Source organism: Rhinoderma darwinii, chromosome 3 (genome assembly GCF_050947455.1).
Source record: "Rhinoderma darwinii isolate aRhiDar2 chromosome 3, aRhiDar2.hap1, whole genome shotgun sequence".
NCBI classification, from domain to species: domain Eukaryota; kingdom Metazoa; phylum Chordata; class Amphibia; order Anura; family Rhinodermatidae; genus Rhinoderma; species Rhinoderma darwinii.
The window spans coordinates 235,926,497-235,945,623 of NC_134689.1; the positions used below are offsets into that span (position 1 = coordinate 235,926,497).

Consider the following 19,127-nt stretch of genomic DNA (forward strand, 5'->3'; position numbering starts at 1 on the left):
ATGGGGAATTTGTATTGGCAAAAGTAGAATTGAGAGCATATTGGCTGGCATGGAGGACATTGTAACTGTAATGGTGCTACTGTGGCTGGGATAAGGCACATTGTGTCTGTCACTGGGGCATAGTGGCTCTTATGGCTCTTATGGGGGCATTGTGGCTGGCATTTGGATATTGTTATTTGAATTGGTATCAGTGTGGCTAGCATTTGGGAATTTCGACTTGGGTAAGGCATATAGTGGTTGTCATTATGGCATTGTGGCTTGTATTAGGGGCATTCTGGTTAGTATAGTTCTATTCTAAATTGCATAGGGCCATGATGGGCATTGTGACTTGCATGGAGGGCATTGTGGCTGTCATTTTTGCATTGTTGTTGGCAAAAGGGGAATTGAGGGCATTGTGGCTGGAGGGTTTTGTGGCTGGTATAAGGGAGAATGTGGGAGTCATGGGGGAATAGTGGCTTAAAGGGAGCATTGTGACTGTCACTTGGGCATTGCTGCTGCCATGGGAGGTATTGTGGCTGGGATGGTGGACATTGTGGGAATCGTGGTTATCATCGAGCATATTAGGCATTTGGGGATTGTGATTATCATAGCGACATTTTGACTTTCATGGTGGCAAGGTGGCTGAGATTAGAATCCGTATGGCTGGCATGGAGAGCATTGAGGTGTTTATTTTGGCGTTGTGGCTGGTAAAATTGACAGTGAGGGCATTGTAGTTGTCATAGTTGCATTATGGCATTGTGTTGTAGGGGAATAGTGGCTGTCATGAGGACAAAGTAACTAGCATGGGGCACTATAGCTCCCATTGTGGCTGGAATGGAGGACGTTATTTTAGTCAAATGAGATTATTTTGGTTGTCTAAGGGGCATCAAAGGTATGTGGTTGTCATTGGGTCATTGTGGTTGGCATAAGGGCTATTTGCAGCATTGTTGCTGGAATAAAGTACATTGTCGGTGACATGGGGGCATGGTAGCTAGGATAACGCATATTGAGGACATTGTGGCTGTCATGGGGGCATTTTAACTGGAATAATAGATATGGAGGATGTTATTGTGGCTGGCATTATTGCTGACATGGGGGCTTTGTGGTTGTCTTGGTGGTTTTGTCATTGGCAAAGGGAGAAGTGAGGGCATTGTGGCTGACATGGATGGCATTGTGTCTCGCAAAAGGGGATTTGAGGACATTTTGGCTGTCATGGAGGCAATATGGTTGGTATATGGGCACTTAATGTTTGTGGTTGTCATTTGAGTAGCGATGCAGGCATAAGGGACATTGTGGGTGTCATGAGGGCTTTTTGGCGGAGATAAGGGATATTGCATATATCAGGGGATCATCATGGCTGTCATGGGGGTTTAATGGCTTTCATGTTATGGATTAGGAGCATTTTAGTATATTGGTGATTTCATGGGGGCATTCTGGATGTCAAGTGGCATTATGGTTGTCATGGTTGCATTGAGGTTGGGCTTTTGCTTCTGCCATGTGAGGCATTGTTGTTATCATGGGAGTATTTTGGTACACATAGAAGGCATTCAGGGTATTGTTACTGCTATGGAGGACATTGTGGCCTTTACAGGGGCATTGTGGCTGGCATGGGAAGCATTGAGAGCATTGTGGTTTTCTCGAGGAATTGTAATTGATTGGCATTGTTTCTGGCATATGATGCTTTCGGGGATTGTGGTTGTCAAGGGGCAATTGTGGCCTTCATGGGGACATCGTGACTGGAATTAGAGACAGTGTGGCTGTCATGAGGGCATTGTGACTTTTTTGGAGACCTTGCGGTATTGAAATGGGCATTGTGATTGGGAAAGTGGGCATTGTAGTTGTCATGAGAACATTTTGGTTGTCATATGGCATTGTGATTTTCATAAGAAGCATTAAGGGCATTGTAGTTGTCATGGTTCTATTCTGACTGTCTATGGGGGCATTGAGGGTAATGTGGCTGGAATAGTGGGGCTTTTGACTGTAATGGAGATATTGTGGCTGGGATAAGACACATTGTGGATGTCATGGGGGCATAGTGGCTCTTATAAGGGCATTGTTGTTTGAATGAGAACCATTGTGCCTGGCATTGGGATATTTGGATGACCTATAGTGGTTGTTATGCGGGCATTGTGGTTTGCATTAGCGGCATTGTTTCTGGAAGAAAGTACATTGTGACTGGCATGGGGGAATAGTGACTGAAAAAATGGATATAGCTGTAGTCATGTCGGCATTGTGGGTGATATGGAGACTTTCTTTTTGGAAAGAAGGCATTGAGTGCATTGTGGCTGACATGAAGGGCATTGTACCTGGCATAATCCAGATCTAGAGCACTGTGTCTGGCCTGGAGGTTATTGTGGCTGTAATAGACAGTGGCTGAAATAAGGGACATTGTGGGTGTCATAAGGGCATTTTGGCGGAGATCAGGATATTGGTAATGTTATGTCAACATTGTCATGGGGCATTGTAGTTGTCATAGGGGTATTGAGGCCATTGTGATTGTCATGGATTTATTGTGGTTGGCTTAGGGCATTGAGGGCGTTGTGGCTGTCATAATAGGTTCTGAGGGCATTGTGGTTGTGAAAAGAGAACCTGCCGGTGTCATGGTGGAATTGTGACTGGCATGTGCTATCATGGCTGGCATGGGGGCTTTGTGATGGGCAAAGGGGAAGTGAGTACATTGTAATTGGCATGGAGAACTTTGCGTTAGGCCAGTCAGAGCTTTTTGGCTTTCATAGGGGCATTGAATGTATGTGGTTGTCATTGAGTCAACGTGGTTGGCACGGGGAAGTGAGATCACTGTGGCTGACATGGGTGGAATTCTGTCTCGCAAAAGTGGTGTCATGGGGCATTGTAGTTGTCATAGGGGTATTGAGGCCATTGTGGTGGTCATGGTTCTATGCTGTTTGGCTTAGGGCATTGAGGTCATTATGGCTGGCATAATAGATTTTGAGGGCACTGTGGGTGGGAATAGAGACACTGTCGACATTGTAGCTGTCATGGGGATAATTTGGCTTGGATATGGGTTATTGGGGATTTTTTTTGGCGGCATTATGATTGTCATGGGGTTTTTGTGGCTGTCATGGGGCTTTGTGGTTGCTTGGTAATGTGGCTGGCATGGAGAACACTGGTTAACAGGGGCATTTTGACTGGGATAAGGGACATAGCACGTGTCATGAGGGCATTGTGACTGGCAGGTGTCACTATGGCTGGCATGGAAATTTGTGTCATGTGGTTGTTGGCAAAGATGAAAGTGCTGGCATAAGAGGCATTATGGCTGTCTTGGGATCTTTGTAGTTTTTATGCCAGTATTGTGGCTCGCAAAGGAATCATTCAGGACATTGTGACTGGTATGAAGTGCATAGTGACTGAGATGGGGGCAATGTGGCTGACATAGAAAGCAATGAGGGCAATGTGGTTCTGATCGAGGAATTGAAATTGGCATTAAAGGCATTGTGTCTGCCATATAAGGCATTTGGGAATTGTGTTTGCAATGGGAACAATGTGGTTTTCATAGTGGCAATGATGCTGGGATAAAACAGAGTTTGGCTGACATGGGCGCATTGTAGTTTGTATATGAGCATTGAGAGCACTGTGGCTTGCATTAAGGACGTTGTGGCGGTCATTATGGCTGGGATAACGGTTGTAGGCAGCATTGCTGCTGGGATAAAGTACATTTTGGCTAACATGGGGATATTGTAGCCGGCATAGTGGCCATTCACATCATTGTGGCTGTCATGGTGGCATTCTCGCTGGGATAATGGCCATAGCAGGTGTAATGGAAACATTGTGGCTGGCATTGGAACTTCATGGCTGGCATGAAGCCATTGTGCTTAGCAAAGGAAGAAGTGAGGGCATTGTGGCTGGCATGAAGGACTTTGCGTTCTGCAAATGGGTAATTCAGTTCTTTTTAGCCATCTTGGGGCATTTTGATTGCAATAGGGGAATTAAAGGTTTGCGATTGTCATTGGGGCATTGGGGCTGGCATAAGAGGCATTGTAATTGACATGGAGCATTGTGGGGGCATAATGTATATATCGGATATCCTTAATTATTGAAGCATTGTGGGTGGCACATGGGCTTTCTTTCTGGCATATGGGCATTGATGGCATTGTTTCTGGCAACAATTGTATTGTGGCTGTCATGGTTGAATTGTGGTTGGTTAAATTGGATTGCAGGGCATTGTACCTGGCATTGGATGCATTGGGGTTATCATGGCAGTATTGCTGTTCACGAAGGAAGCATTCAGGACATGGACAACATAGTGGCCTATATGGGGGCATTGTGGCTAGCATGAAGAGCAATGAGGGCATTGTGGTGGTTATTTAGGAATTGAAGGCATTGTGTCTGGCATATTATGGTTGTTATGGGAACATTGTGGTTTTCGTGGTGGAATTGTTGCTGGGATAAGACAGTTTGTCATTGTGACATTGGTGGGGTCATGGGGCATTGGGGCTGGGATTATGGATGTTGTGGGTGTCGTGAGGGCATTGTGGCTAGTAAAGGTTCCATTGTCGGCATTGTAGCTGCCATGGTGAAATTTTGGTGGAGATGATGGACGTTGTTTGTGTGTCATAGGATCATTGTGGCTGTCGTGGGGGTATGGTAACGTAAAAGGAGGCAATGTGGCTGGCATAAGACATAGGGGCTTTTATAAGAACCTTGTGGTTGGCATGGGGGCATTGGAGATGGGATAAGGTACATGGAGGGTGTTATGTTGGCATTGTGGCTGACCTGAAGAGCATTGTGTCTTTTTGGGGTATTGTGGCTGGCATTGGAACCACTTAGATATTGTGGATGTCATGGAGACATAGTGGCTGTTATAAGGGGCAATGTAGCTGTCATAGGGGTATTTTGGCTGTCATTGGAGCATTGTCTGTCATAACTTGTTAATTTAGGAGAGCAAAGAAGAAAAATAGATTTTCCTCAAAGAGTTTTTGTTCCAGGAGGCACAAGTTAAGTGAGAAACAGTTACTTATCTTTGATGTGATTGGTGACTAATTTTGGGCTTGTGATCTGTGTAAATTATATCCTACTTGTGGCTTCTAGTCAAGATGGGGCGATCTGTGGATTCTCATGGATAGAAAGACTTGAGGTGGGATCTCTAGCTTTGTTCCTATAAATGTATCCCAGAACTGTTTTAAGTGCTCCTTAAATAATGTTTGGGGTTTATTAGAAACTAGTCACACTAACATATCTTTATTGATCCAATACATCAATAGCATATACCAGGAACGTATTATCACACCTCTTTTTCTTTTTTTTTTCTAGGTATCTATTTGAAAGTGATGAGGACTAAAATATGGTATCCTCCAGTCAGCGGCAATAGAGGAATCAGAGGACTGGTAATTAATATTATTATTAATTACTGATAATTGTCAGGCTAGTTTCTAGCTCTGGACTTTCAGAGGTGTGGTAATACCTTCCTGGTATATAAGGATATATGTCCAGTAGTACATATTTTGGCTATAGATCTTTAAGGGCATTGTGAATGCCTTTGTGTTCTACACATGGGTACACTGCATTTACATTCCAACATACACATTAATCACCATCTCCCCTTACCCATTAGGAAAGTTTTGCTGTCATGTGCGCATTGTGGGTGGCATGGAGGGCATTGTGGCCGGCATAGTGAGAAATGAGGGCATTAGGGATATCCTCGAGAAATTTATAATTGGCATTGAGGGCATTTTGGCTGTCATGAGGCATTGTGACTGTCATGGAGTAATTGTGGGCAATGTGGCTATTACAGTGGGCAATGAGACATTGTAGTTGTCACGGGGGCAAATAGGCCATCAAGGGGAATAGTGGTTGGCATGGTTATATTGAGGTTGACCTTCTGCTGCTGCCATGTGAGGGATTGTGGGTCTCATGTAGGCTTTGGGGTAGACATAGGAGGCATACAGGGTGATTTTACGGCTATGAAGGACATTGTGTCTTTCATGTGCACATTGTAACTATTATAGGGAGCATTAATGGTATTACCGTTGTCCTCGGGGAATTGTAATTGCCATTGAAGGCATTGTTCTTGGCATATGACATTTTCCGGGATTGTGGTTGTCAGGGGGCATTGTTGCTGGCAGAGGGAGCTGTAATGGCAGGAAGGAGGTGAAGGGAAAGTGAGCCCTAATCTACCCACCGCCCTGTCCCTGCCTACTTGCAACGACCCGCCCTAGGCGACGAGGTACAACTGGGCGGCGGTCCCTACGCTGGCTAAGTGCACAGGAAGACAAACAGGGAACACGCAAGGGAAGGGGCAGTAGCCACGGAACGCCACGAGGAAACGGGGCGGCGAACGAACAGTCAGGACCAGGACGAAGTGAGTACACCCGAGCAGGCACGGAGACAGAAGCAAGCCAGGGCAAGCAAACAGGTCAAGCAGAACTGCAGCAAGGCAGAAGCACGGCAGAAGCAGGCTGGAGCAAGCAGCAGTGGGGCCAGGAATCCAAAAGAATACAAGCACTGAGGGAGAGCACAGGGCAGGTAATAAAGGGCAGGGGGCGGAGCTAACTCCGAGAGACCAGGCCGCGATAGGCTCTCCCACTCCTGAGCCTGCCACCCTGGTTGGTGGGAGATGGTGTCAGTCGAGCAGGTCTGGCCTCAGGTGTGGATTGATTAATCCCAGGAGTATAGCTAGATGAAGTACCTGGCAGATCCCTAACAGTACTCCCCCTTTTATGAGGGGCCACCGGACCCTTACTAAGGGGACCCGGTTTAGTGGGGAAGAGGAGGTGGAACCTCCTGATCAATACCCCAGCGTGAACATCACGGGCAGGTACCCAAGTCCTCTCCTCCGGCCCGTATCCTCTCCAATGGACCAGGTACTGGAGGGAGCCCTGGACCATCCTACTGTCCATAATCTTGGCCACCTCGAATTCCACCCCCTCAGGGGTGAGAACGGGAACAGGAGGTATCCTCGAGGGGGACCAGGACGGGGAGCAGCGTTTAAGGAGGGAGGCATGGAAGACGTCATGTATGCGAAAGGATGGGGGGAGCTCCAGACGGAAGGATACAGGGTTGAGGACTTCAATGATCTTATAAGGTCCAATAAATCGGGGAGCAAACTTCCTGGACGGGACCTTAAGGCGCAAGTTCCTGGACGACAACCAGACCAAATCCCCGACGACAAACCGGGGGTTAGCAGAACGTCTACTATCCGCCTGAATCTTTTGTGCGCTCTGGGACGCCTCTAGGTTCTTCTGAACCTGGGCCCAGACAGTGCACAGTTCCCGATGAACCTCCTCTACCTCAGGATTATTGGAACAACCAGGGGAGACGGAGGAGAACCTTGGGTTAAACCCGAAATTACAGAAAAACGGGGAGACCCCTGACGAGTTACTGACCCGGTTATTCAGGGAAAATTCAGCAAGGGGAAGGAATGAGACCCAATCGAATTGACAGTCAGAGATGAAGCACCTTAAATATTGTTCCAGGGATTGGTTGGTCCTTTCCGTTTGGCCATTAGTTTCGGGATGGAAGGCGGAGGAGAAGGACAGATCAATCTCCAACTTTTTACAAAAAGCTCTCCAAAATAAGGAAACAAATTGTACCCCTCTGTCAGAAACGATATTGACTGGGGCCCCATGGAGACGCAGGATGTGTTTCACAAACAAAGAAGCTAACGTCTTGGCGTTAGGTAGCTTCTTAAGGGGCACAAAGTGGCACATCTTGCTGAAGCGGTCGACTACCACCCACACCACCGACTTGCCCTGAGATGGAGGCAAATCGGTGATAAAATCCATGGAAATATGGGTCCAAGGTCTCTGGGGAATGGGCAAGGAACGTAGTAGGCCCGCAGGTCGGGACCTAGGGGTTTTGGACCTAGCGCAAACCTCACAAGCGGCGACGTAAGCCCTAACATCTTTAGGCAACCCAGGCCACCAATAGTTTCTGGTAATGAGGTGTTTGGTGCCCAAGATGCCAGGATGACCAGATAGAGCGGAGTCATGGTTTTCCCTGAGTACCCTCAGCCGGTATTGCAGGGGAACAAACAGTTTGTCCCCAGGGACGTTCCCGGGAGCTGCACCCTGATCAGCCGCGATATCAGAAGCTAAATCAGAATCCGTGGCAGAGACGATTATACCAGGGGGTAAAATACAAGCGGGATCCTTCTCGGAAGGAGGATTGGCCATGAAACTACGTGACAGAGCGTCAGCCTTAATATTCTTGGACCCAGCCCTATAGGTAACCAAGAAATTAAATCTGGTAAAGAATAGTGCCCACCGAGCTTGTCTAGGATTAAGCCTCCGGGCCGATTCTAGGAAAACCAGATTCTTGTGATCCGTAAGGACCGTTACCTGGTGTCTGGCCCCCTCCAGGAAGTGCCGCCACTCCTCAAAAGCCCATTTAATGGCTAGAAGTTCGCGGTTACCAATATCATAGTTACTCTCCGTGGGCGAAAACTTCCTAGAGAAGTAAGCACAGGGGCGGAGATGGGTGAGGGAGCTGGTACCCTGGGACAAGACGGCCCCTACTCCCACCTCGGAAGCGTCAACCTCCACAATAAATGGCTCCTCTTGGTTGGGCTGAATCAGCACGGGGGCCGAGATAAAGCACTTCTTGAGAGTCTCAAAGGCCTGGACGGCCTCAGGGGGCCAATGGAGGACATCGGCACCCTTGCGGGTAAGGTCCGTAAGAGGCTTAGCGACGACCGAGAAGTTGGCAATAAATCTCCTGTAATAGTTGGCGAACCCTAAAAAACACTGTAACGCCTTAAGGGAGGCAGGTTGGACCCATTCCGCCACAGCTTGAACCTTGGCAGGGTCCATGCGGAATTCATGAGGAGTGAGGATTTGCCCTAAAAATGGTATCTCCTGTACCCCAAAGACACATTTTTCAGTCTTAGCAAACAGATTATTCTCCCGAAGGACCTGGAGCACCTTCCTGACATGCTCCACGTGGGAGGACCAGTCCTTGGAAAACACCAGTATGTCATCAAGGTACACAACAAGAAAATTACCCAGGTACTCTCTCAGGATTTCATTAATAAAATTCTGGAAGACAGCAGGGGCATTACACAACCCAAAGGGCATGACCAGGTATTCGAAATGACCCTCGGGTGTGTTGAACGCAGTTTTCCACTCATCCCCCTCTTTGATGCGGATAAGGTTATATGCCCCCCGTAGATCGAACTTAGAAAACCATTGGGCTCCCTGAACCTGATTAAAAAGATCCGGAATCAAAGGAAGTGGGTACTGGTTCCTTACGGTGACCTTATTCAGGTTACGATAATCAATGCACGGCCTAAGACCACCATCCTTCTTCCCCACGAAGAAGAAGCCAGCACCTACAGGAGAAGTCGAGGGGCGAATGAAACCCTTGGCCAGGCATTCTTGGATATACACCCTCATCGCTTCACGTTCAGGACATGAAAGATTAAATATCCTACCCTTAGGAAGCTTGGCACCAGGCACCAAATCGATAGCGCAATCGTAATCTCTATGGGGGGGCAACACCTCGGAGGCCTCCTTAGAAAACACATCGGCGAAGTCCTGAACAAACTCAGGAAGCGTGTTTACCTCCTCCCGGGGAGAAATAGAGTTAACAGAAAGACATGACATAAGACATTTATTACCCCATTTGGTGAGATCCCCAGTATTCCAATCAAATGTGGGATTATGCAACTGCAACCAGGGAAGACCTAATACCAGATCAGACGATAATCCCTGCATCACCAGTACAGAGCACTGCTCCAAATGCATGGAGCCAACCAGGAGTTCAAAAACAGGAGTATGCTGAGTAAAATAACCATTAGCAAGGGGGGTTGAGTCGATTCCTACTACAGGGATGGGATAAGGTAAATCAATACAAGGCATCTTTAGAGACATAGCAAAATCCACAGACATGATATTAGCAGATGAGCCAGAATCCACGAAAGCACTGCCCGTGGCAGACCGGCCAGCAAACGAGACCTGAAAGGGAAGCAAAATTTTATTGCGTTTCACATTAACGGGAAATACCTGTGCGCCCAAGTGACCTCCCCGATGATCACTTAGGCGCGGAAGTTTTCCGGCTTCTTATTCTTGCGCCTGGGGCAGGTGTTCAGTAGATGCTTGTCGTCCCCACAGTAGAAGCAGAGACCATTCATTCTGCGAAACTCTCTACGTTGTCGAGGGGACATGGAGGCCCCGAGTTGCATAGGTACCTCCGAGTCCTCCGTGGAGGGGCGAGGAGACGGGACCTCGGGGGGAATCGCAGAAAAGTCAGAGGGGAGCACACTGAAGCGTTCTAGCTGACGTTCCCTGAGACGTCGGTCAAGTCGTACTGCTAGGGCCATAACCTGGTCAAGGGAGTCAGGCGAGGGGTAGCTAACCAGCAGATCCTTCAGGGCGTCAGATAATCCTAACCTAAACTGGCACCTTAGGGCCGGATCGTTCCACTGAGAAGCTACGCACCACTTCCTAAAATCAGAACAGTATTCCTCAACCGGTCTCCTACCCTGACGTAAGGTCACCAGCTGACTCTCGGCTAAAGCAGTCCTGTCAGTCTCGTCGTAAATGAGTCCGAGGGCAGAGAAAAAACGATCAACAGAGGAAAGTTCAGGGGCGTCAGGAGCCAAGGAGAAGGCCCACTCTTGGGGCCCTTCCTGGAGTCGGGATATGATGATACCCACCCGCTGGTTCTCGGAACCTGAGGAGTGGGGCTTTAGGCGGAAATACAGTCTGCAACTCTCCCGGAAGGAGAGAAACGTCTTACGGTCCCCTGAAAACCGGTCAGGTAACTTGAGGTCGGGTTCTAGAGGTGAGGTGAGCGGTACTACTAAAGCAGCGTCACCCTGATTGACCCTTTGGGCCAGGGCCTGGACCTGTAGGGAGAGGCCCTGCATCTGCTGGGTCAGGGTCTCAAGGGGGTCCATGATAGCGTCAGCGTAGGAGAAATGGTAGACTAGGTAAGGGCTTGTAATTATGTAATGGCAGGAAGGAGGTGAAGGGAAAGTGAGCCCTAATCTACCCACCGCCCTGTCCCTGCCTACTTGCAACGACCCGCCCTAGGCGACGAGGTACAACTGGGCGGCGGTCCCTACGCTGGCTAAGTGCACAGGAAGACAAACAGGGAACACGCAAGGGAAGGGGCAGTAGCCACGGAACGCCACGAGGAAACGGGGCGGCGAACGAACAGTCAGGACCAGGACGAAGTGAGTACACCCGAGCAGGCACGGAGACAGAAGCAAGCCAGGGCAAGCAAACAGGTCAAGCAGAACTGCAGCAAGGCAGAAGCACGGCAGAAGCAGGCTGGAGCAAGCAGCAGTGGGGCCAGGAATCCAAAAGAATACAAGCACTGAGGGAGAGCACAGGGCAGGTAATAAAGGGCAGGGGGCGGAGCTAACTCCGAGAGACCAGGCCGCGATAGGCTCTCCCACTCCTGAGCCTGCCACCCTGGTTGGTGGGAGATGGTGTCAGTCGAGCAGGTCTGGCCTCAGGTGTGGATTGATTAATCCCAGGAGTATAGCTAGATGAAGTACCTGGCAGATCCCTAACAGGAGCATTGTGTTTGTCCTTAGGAAATTGTAATTGGGATTGGTGTCATTGTTGCTGGTATATGATGCATTCCAGGATTGTGCTTGTCAGGGGACATTATGGCTTTTATGGGGACACTGTGACTGGGATTAGAGACAATGTGGCTGTCATGATGGCATTGTGACGTTTTTGGAGGCATTGTGTTTTTTATTTGTGCTTTGTGACTGGTAAAGTGGGCATTGTAGTTGTTATGAAGACATTTTGGTTGTCATGGGGCAGTGTGGTTGTCATGGTTGCATTGCTAATGGCTAGTGGGGCATTGAGGGCAATGTGGCTGGCATAAGGGGCATTGTGGGTGGGATGTACATTGTATCCTTCATGGAGGCTTTTTTGCTGGGATGTAGGATATTGTTGATTTCATGGGTACATGGTGACTCTCACAGGGCATTGTGACTATGAACGCGTTTTTGTGGTTGGTTGGCATTGTGGCTGGCATGGTTGATATTGTGGCTAATATGGGGGGCATTTTGACTTAATTATGGTACATAGCAGGTGTTATGAGAGCATTTTGGCTGGCGGGTGTCATTATGGCTTGCATAGGTGACTAGTGTCTGTCATGTAGTGGTTGGCAAAACAGGAAGTGACAGCATTGTGTCTGCCAAATTAGGACATTTTGGCTGTCATGGGAGCATTGTGGCTGGCGTAGGGGCACTGAATGTTTGTGGTTGTCATTGTGGCATTTGGCTGGCATAAGGGGCTTTGAGCGAAAAATTGCTGGCATGGAGAATATTGTGGCTATAATGGAGCTTTTATGGCTAAGATAAGGCATATTGTGTGTGTCACTTGGGCATAGTGGCACTTATGGGAGCATTGTGGCTGGCACTTGGACATTGTTATTTGAGTTGGAGCCAATGTGGCTGGTATTGGGGCATTCCTATTGGTATAAGGCATATAGCGGTTGGCATTATGGCATTGTGGCTTGCATTAGTGGCATTCTGGTTAGTATAGTTATATTCTAAATTGCATTGGGCTATGATTGGCATTGTGACTTGCATGGAGTGAATTGTGGCTGTCATTTTTGCATTGTCGTTGGCAAAAGGGGAATTGAGGGCATTGTGGCTGGAGGGTTTTGTGTCTGGTATAAAGGACAATGTGGGGGTCAAGGGGCATAATGGCTTTAAAGAGATCATTGTGACTGGCACATGGGCATTGCTGCTGCTATGGAAGGCATTGTGGCTGGGATGTTGGACGTTGTGGGCATAGTGGTTATCATCGAGGAATTGGTATTGAGGGCATTTTGACTACCATATTAGGCATTTGGGGATTGTGATTGTCATGGTGACATTTTGGCTTTCATGTTGGCAATGTGGCTGAGATTAGAAACAGTATTGCTGTCGTGGAGAGCATTGAGGTGTTTATTTTGGCATTGTAGCTGGTACAATTGACAGGGCATTGTAGTTGTCATGGTCGCATTGTGGCTGTTGTATGGGTATAGTGGCTGTCATGAGGGCAAAGTACCTAGCAAGGGACACAGTGGCTGCCATGTGGACTTTGGCAGCATTGTGAGTATCCTGGGGAATTGTGAATTGTTTGTATATGAGACATTGTGGTTTGCATGGAGGACATCGTTACTAGCATTGCAGTCACTGTGGTTGTCATGTTTTTTTTTTTGAGTGGCATAAAAGTCATTGTGGGCATTGTTGTCATCATGTGGCATTGTGTCTGGGGCAAGGGACATTGCGGACATTGTAGCTGTCATAGGTGCATTTTGGCTGTTGTTGAAAATGTTGTCTTTTTAAAGGCATTGTGTTGCCAGAAAAACATGTTTTTGTTTTTTTAATTAAACATTTAGTGTGTGGGTGATTAAACATTGTTCAAATTTTTTTTATTTTTTTCACGAGTCAGGAAATATTATAAATTAATTCTAATTTATAATACTACCCATTTTTGGTCACTAGATGGAGCTATTCCCAATATTGCAGCATTGCAACATTGGGTTAAAAGCCCTCGCTCTAGTGAGCTCTCAGCATCCCCCCTCCTTTATTTATCCTGGCTAGTGCCGGGATAAACGAGGGGTTTGAACGGTGTAACCTCCTACACTGTGTGTCGCCATTTTTTGAGCTAACACACAGTGTAGTAGGTTTACATACAGTAGTAAACACACACAAACACGAACATACATTGAAATTTCTTACCTGCTCCTGCCGCCACGGCTCCCTCCGGCCCGTCCGCTCCGTTTGCTGCCGCAGGTGCAAGTGCACAAATCCGGAAGCCGCGACCGGAAGTAGTAATATTACTGTCCGGCCGCGACTTCCGGTCCACAGGAAAATGGCGCCGGACGGCGCCAATTTCGAATTGGACTGTGTGGGAGCGGCGCATGCGCAGTTCCCACACAGACGCCGTACACGGAAGTCAATGGGACGGGAGCCGTTCGCAGTCCCTATGGGACTGTGGCTGCCGTATTCCATGTCTGTATGTGTCGTTAATCGACACAGACAGAAATGGAACAAAAAATGGCAGCCCCCATAGGGAAGAAAAAGTGTAAAAATAAGAAAAAGTAAAACACAAACACACAAATGAATATAAACGTTTTTAATAAAGCACTAACATCTTTAACATATAAAAAAATAATTTGTGATGACACTGTTCCTTTAACTTAGGGTTTGTGTGTACAATGTTTCTTTTTTTTGCTATGAGTGGCACAGTATAGTTGATGTGTGTTCGTTTCTTTGCCTCTCTAGTGATTTGGCCACAAGTTGCAAGTCCGTGTCTAGCTATTTTTATAATTAGTGATATCACTTTGTGTCTTTGCTTGCCACATGTGAGATCTTTATTGAATGTGTGATATTTTTCCTAATGATTGATATTAGCTATACTGTGTCCTCACTAGGCCACATTTAGGCCCATGTCGTACATGAGTTGTAAATGGTCCACTGAATAGATTGTAAAATGGTTTTCTGTTTTATACAGATGCGGAGGAGAGTGCTAATTCTTCTAGGCATCTCATCTTTGGTGTGATTGGTGATTATTTAGGAGTTGTGATAAGATACATTTATATCCTACTTATGACTTCTAGTCAGGATGGCATGATCGGTGCATAATCTTGGATAGGAAGACTTGAGGTTGGATTTCTGGTTTGGCTCCCCAGAATGTATCCCACAAATTGTTTAATTGCCCCTTCAATCATTTTGGGGTCTTATTAGAAACTAGGCAAGCTAACATCTCTTTACTGTTTCCAATACATCTATAGCATATACCAGGAACGTATTATCACACCTCTTTTTTTCTTTTTTTTTCTAGGTGTCCATTTGAAAGTGATGAGAACTAAGATATGGAATCCTCCAATCAGCGGCAATAGAGGAATCTGTGGACTGGTAATTAATATTATTATTAATTACTGATAATTATCAGGCTAGTTTCTAGCTCTGGACTTTCAGAGGTGTGGTAATACCTTCCTGGTATATAAGGATATATGTCCAGTAGTACATATATTGACTATAGATATTTAAGGCCATTTACATTCCAGCATACACATTCATCACCATCTGCCCTTTCCCATGAAGGGCATAGTGGACGGCATAGAGGGAAATGAGGGCATTGGGGTTATTCTCGAGGAATTTATAATTGTCATTGAGGGCATTTTGGCTGGCATATGAGTCATGGGGACCTTGTTGCTTTCATGGGGACATTGCAGCTGGGATTAGATACTGTAGCTGTCAATGGGGGCATTATAACTGTCATGGAGGAATTGTGGAATTAGTGGGCATTGTGGCAGCTACAGTGGGCAATGAGGCATTGTAATTGTCAAGGGGGCAATTCGGCCATCAAGAGGAATTGTGGTTGTCATGGTTGTATTGCGGTTGGCCTTGTGCTGCTGCCATGTGAGGGATTGTAGTTCTCATGAATGCTATGGTGTAGACATAGGAGGCATTCAGGGGAATTTTACGGCTATGAAGGACATTGTGTCTATCATGTGGGCATTGTGGCTATTATAGGGAGCATTAGGGGCATTATGGTTGTGTTCGGGTACTAATCAGTCTCAACCGGCAGGGATAATACGCTGAGTTCGTACGAAAGGAATCACACCACACAGAGTCTGGTACAAAGCTCCTCACTCAGCATCAGGCGTCACTGACCTATTTATTACACACATTTGTTCTATATCTCCTTTCTCCTGGGGGTGGGTACATGTTATCACACTTTTATAAAAGCACGTATCACTGTAAGCCTCTTGTTACTTTGTGTCATCCTTGGATAGGTTCACCCTTATCTGGTCCTTTAGATATGTCTTCATAGTTCATAGTTTGTTCATACCAGGAAGTGACTTGTTATTTTATTAGTGCGTAGTCCCTGTTCAGGGGCCATCTTGCCACGTATACTTATCTAATCCTATTACTATTGCTTCATCACAATTATGTACACAACTCTATAGTCTATATTTTATTAAAGAAAGAAAATTATTATAAACATTAACTTCTGTCCACTCCATCCTTCACAGTCCCCCCTTTTATCATTATTTTCTTCATTTCTTAACCTAAGTGTGTCCGTGCTCTGGGAAAGGGGAGTAAAAGGATTTTTTCACCAGTTTGAGACGAGCCTCCCCTATTAGGAGACCCCCCTTTGTAGCTGGACTTAAAGAGTCGGTGCACACCCTACACTATCTATTCATCTTCAGAACAATAGTCTCGATAAAGGGTGGTTGTTTTCATGGATGGAGTTGGTAAAAGTCCTTCAATTTCTGAAGAAAACATAAAAGTGGGAGTTACTTCAGTTATAGTTTTAGTCATTAATTTCTTCATACATGGTAATACACAACAAGCAATAACTGCGAAAAGCACTAGAAAGATTAAGATTACAATCCCAATTTGGGCCAGAATTTTCTGCCATCCGGTTAACCATGAGAAATACTGATCCCATGGGTCTGTGAAACCTCAATTTCGTTTTAATTCCTCGGATAAAGAAACAATCTGTTTGATTGCCATGGTTACTTTGCCGTTTGGTCCTGTGTTATCTGGAATAAAAGTACGACAGGTAGTACCTATCATGGCACAAACGCCTCCTTTTTCTGCTAGTATCATATCAAGGGCCATACGGTTCTGGAAAGTCATAGTAGATGTGGGTCCTAACTGGTCAGCTAGACCTTGTAAAGCGTCCCTAGTATAGTTAACAAACCGTTGCTGGTTGTAATAGATATAATTTATCCAATCTACATTTTTGTTAGCTGTGATCATAGGGATTAATGATTCAAATCAAGCTGCTACCTGATCCCGGGCCTTGAATTCATCTGGGACCCCCCTTGGGACTCCTATAGCATCTATATACACATGGGGGTCAAAACTTCCTTTCAGATCTCTTTTTTCCCCTTGTAAATATGTGACTATTTTGAGAGATGGTCTCTTGGGTTTCTAACTGTATACCATTCAATACTCCTAAATATCTCTTAAAATTGTTATCAAGAATACAAAATATCTCCTATTTCTTATTTGGCTATTATTCATACATAATATCATCCCATCAGTTTCTTTTATTACAATCGTAGAGTTGAGCCTCTCCTTGTTGCATCTTTCATAAGTCTTATTTATCATTTTGTTTCTATTTTTACTGGTTGTATATTTCTGTAGATATTGTAAATCTGGTTCATAACAACAAAACCACAGTCCCAGTCTCTTCTTGTATGCTAATGTTGGCTGTTTTGTCTATGTGAAGGTACACAGTCCCTCCATGTGGCCCTTTTTTCCAAGTCCCTTCGGTTGTAGTCACATTTGTAGTATAACACGGGGCATTGGCCTTACAGGTGTAGTTACCCTGCTTTCTATCCACTGTGGCATTCGCCCACCCTGTCCTGAACTGTTCCAGTGATTCTGTACTGATTACGTGTACAGGAGTAGCAGTTCTGCCTTTTTGTATAAGAGCACACGCAACAACCGCCGCAACGACCGCAAAGATCTTCATTCTTCTGGCTGAAGAACCTTTTTACAATGACTGGCGTGAATCCAGCTTGCCTTTCCTTCGAGCTTCACTGAGGTGCTTGTAACGAGCAAAACTTGAAAAGGACCATCAAACCGTGGCTCAAGGCTCTTCCTCACGTGTCTTTTGACAATGACCCAATCTCCTGGTTCTAGCTTATACGTCCCTTCAACTGAATCAGGACCTGGAATGGAAGCAAATACTTGTGCATGCACCTTGGTCAATTGTTTGTTCAGTGTTGATACATAATCTGTTAGTCTACCATACTGCATTTGGAGCACCTGTGGAAAACAACATCCTAATCTGGGAGCCGACCCAAATAAGATCTCATATGGGCTGAGACCTGTTCTTTTTGTGGGCGTGTATCTTACTGAGAACAAGGCTAATGGTAGACACTCGGTCCATGGTTTCCCGTTTTCTACCATTGCTTTTTGGATTTTCAATTTGAGAGTCCCATTTAGTCTCTCAACCTTCCCACTGCTTTGTGGATGGTATAGTGTATGTAGGGCTTGACTTATGCCTAGAGCTGACAACACATGGTTCATGATTTCACCCGTAAAATGAGTTCCTCTGTCTCTCTCGATCATCTCTGGAACTCCATATCTGCACACCACCTCGTTGATCAGTTTCTTTGCTGTGGCTACGGCTGTAGCTTTGGTTACTGGAAAAGCTTCTGGCCATCCTGAAAAGAGATCAATACAAACAAGCACATACTCCTAGGTACCAACTTTGGGTAGTTGAATATAGTCTATCTGCAGTCTCTGGAACGGATATATAGGTCTGGGTGTGTGCTTCTGTGGTACTTTTACAGTTCTTCCAATATTATGTGTTGCACAGATCATGCATCCTTGTGTAAAACTGCTGGCCATCACACTAAACCCTGGGGCATACCACACCTTGTTTACCAAGTCCATCATTGCCGTTTTTTATTGGTGTGTCTCTCCATGTGTTATCTGGGCCATCATTGGGAACATTGTCTTAGGCAGGCACAGTTTATTCTGGCATTGCCAGAGGCCATCTTTTCGTAGCGTTGCTCCTTGGGCCGTCCACTTGTCTTTTTCTTCTTTTGTTGCTTGTCCTTGAAGTTTTTTGCCGTAGTTCCGGGCTTACAGCTGGTCTTGTTTCCTCTGGATCTTTTATCTGACATACGGCTGCTAACACGGGTAGCTTCTGTGCTGCTTGCTTTGCCGCTTCGTCTGCCAGGGCATTTCCTTTTGTCTCTGGTGAACTCACCTTAGTGTGAGCTTTTATCTTTACTACTGCTACTTCTGTGGGTAACATCAGGGTCGCCATCAAATATTTTACAAAGTCTGCATTCTTTACAGGTGTACCTGCAGAGGTCAAAAATTGTCTTGCCCTCCATATGGGGCCATAATCGTGTGCAATCCCAAATGCATATCGAGAGTCAGTGTATATATTTGCTGTCTTTCCTTCTGCATGTTGGCATGCTGCTGCCAGGGCCTTAAGCTCCGCTTCTTGTGCTGAGCGGGACGCTGGTAAGGAGGCTGCTTCTAGGACTACATCTTCGGTGGTTACTGCATATCCTGTAAGAAAAGATCCTTCTACAAAATACCTTGAACCATCCACAAAGAGTATTTAGGTCTGGGTTTTGGAGTGGGGTATCTTTTACATGTGCGAAGCCCACTGTTTCCTGGGCCATAAGGGCCATACAATCATGTTCATCAGTTTCAGACAAAAATTGTGACCATACTTTACCTACGTCTTCTC

The 19,127-nt window shown here is 46.2% G+C and overlaps 1 long non-coding RNA gene across 8 annotated transcripts in view; it reads left to right on the top strand.

Moving 5' to 3' along the window:
- LOC142749471 (uncharacterized) overlaps window positions 1–19,127 on the top strand; it is a 166,114-nt gene that overhangs the window by 68,478 nt on the left and 78,509 nt on the right. For 7 of the 8 annotated variants that reach the window (XR_012882415.1, XR_012882417.1, XR_012882418.1 and 4 more), the window contains 2 exons: window positions 5,248–5,321; window positions 14,733–14,806. This is a non-coding gene — a long non-coding RNA (uncharacterized LOC142749471). The remainder of the gene's footprint in view (window positions 1–5,247; window positions 5,322–14,732; window positions 14,807–19,127) is intronic. The other variant, XR_012882420.1, reaches the window with a different exon arrangement.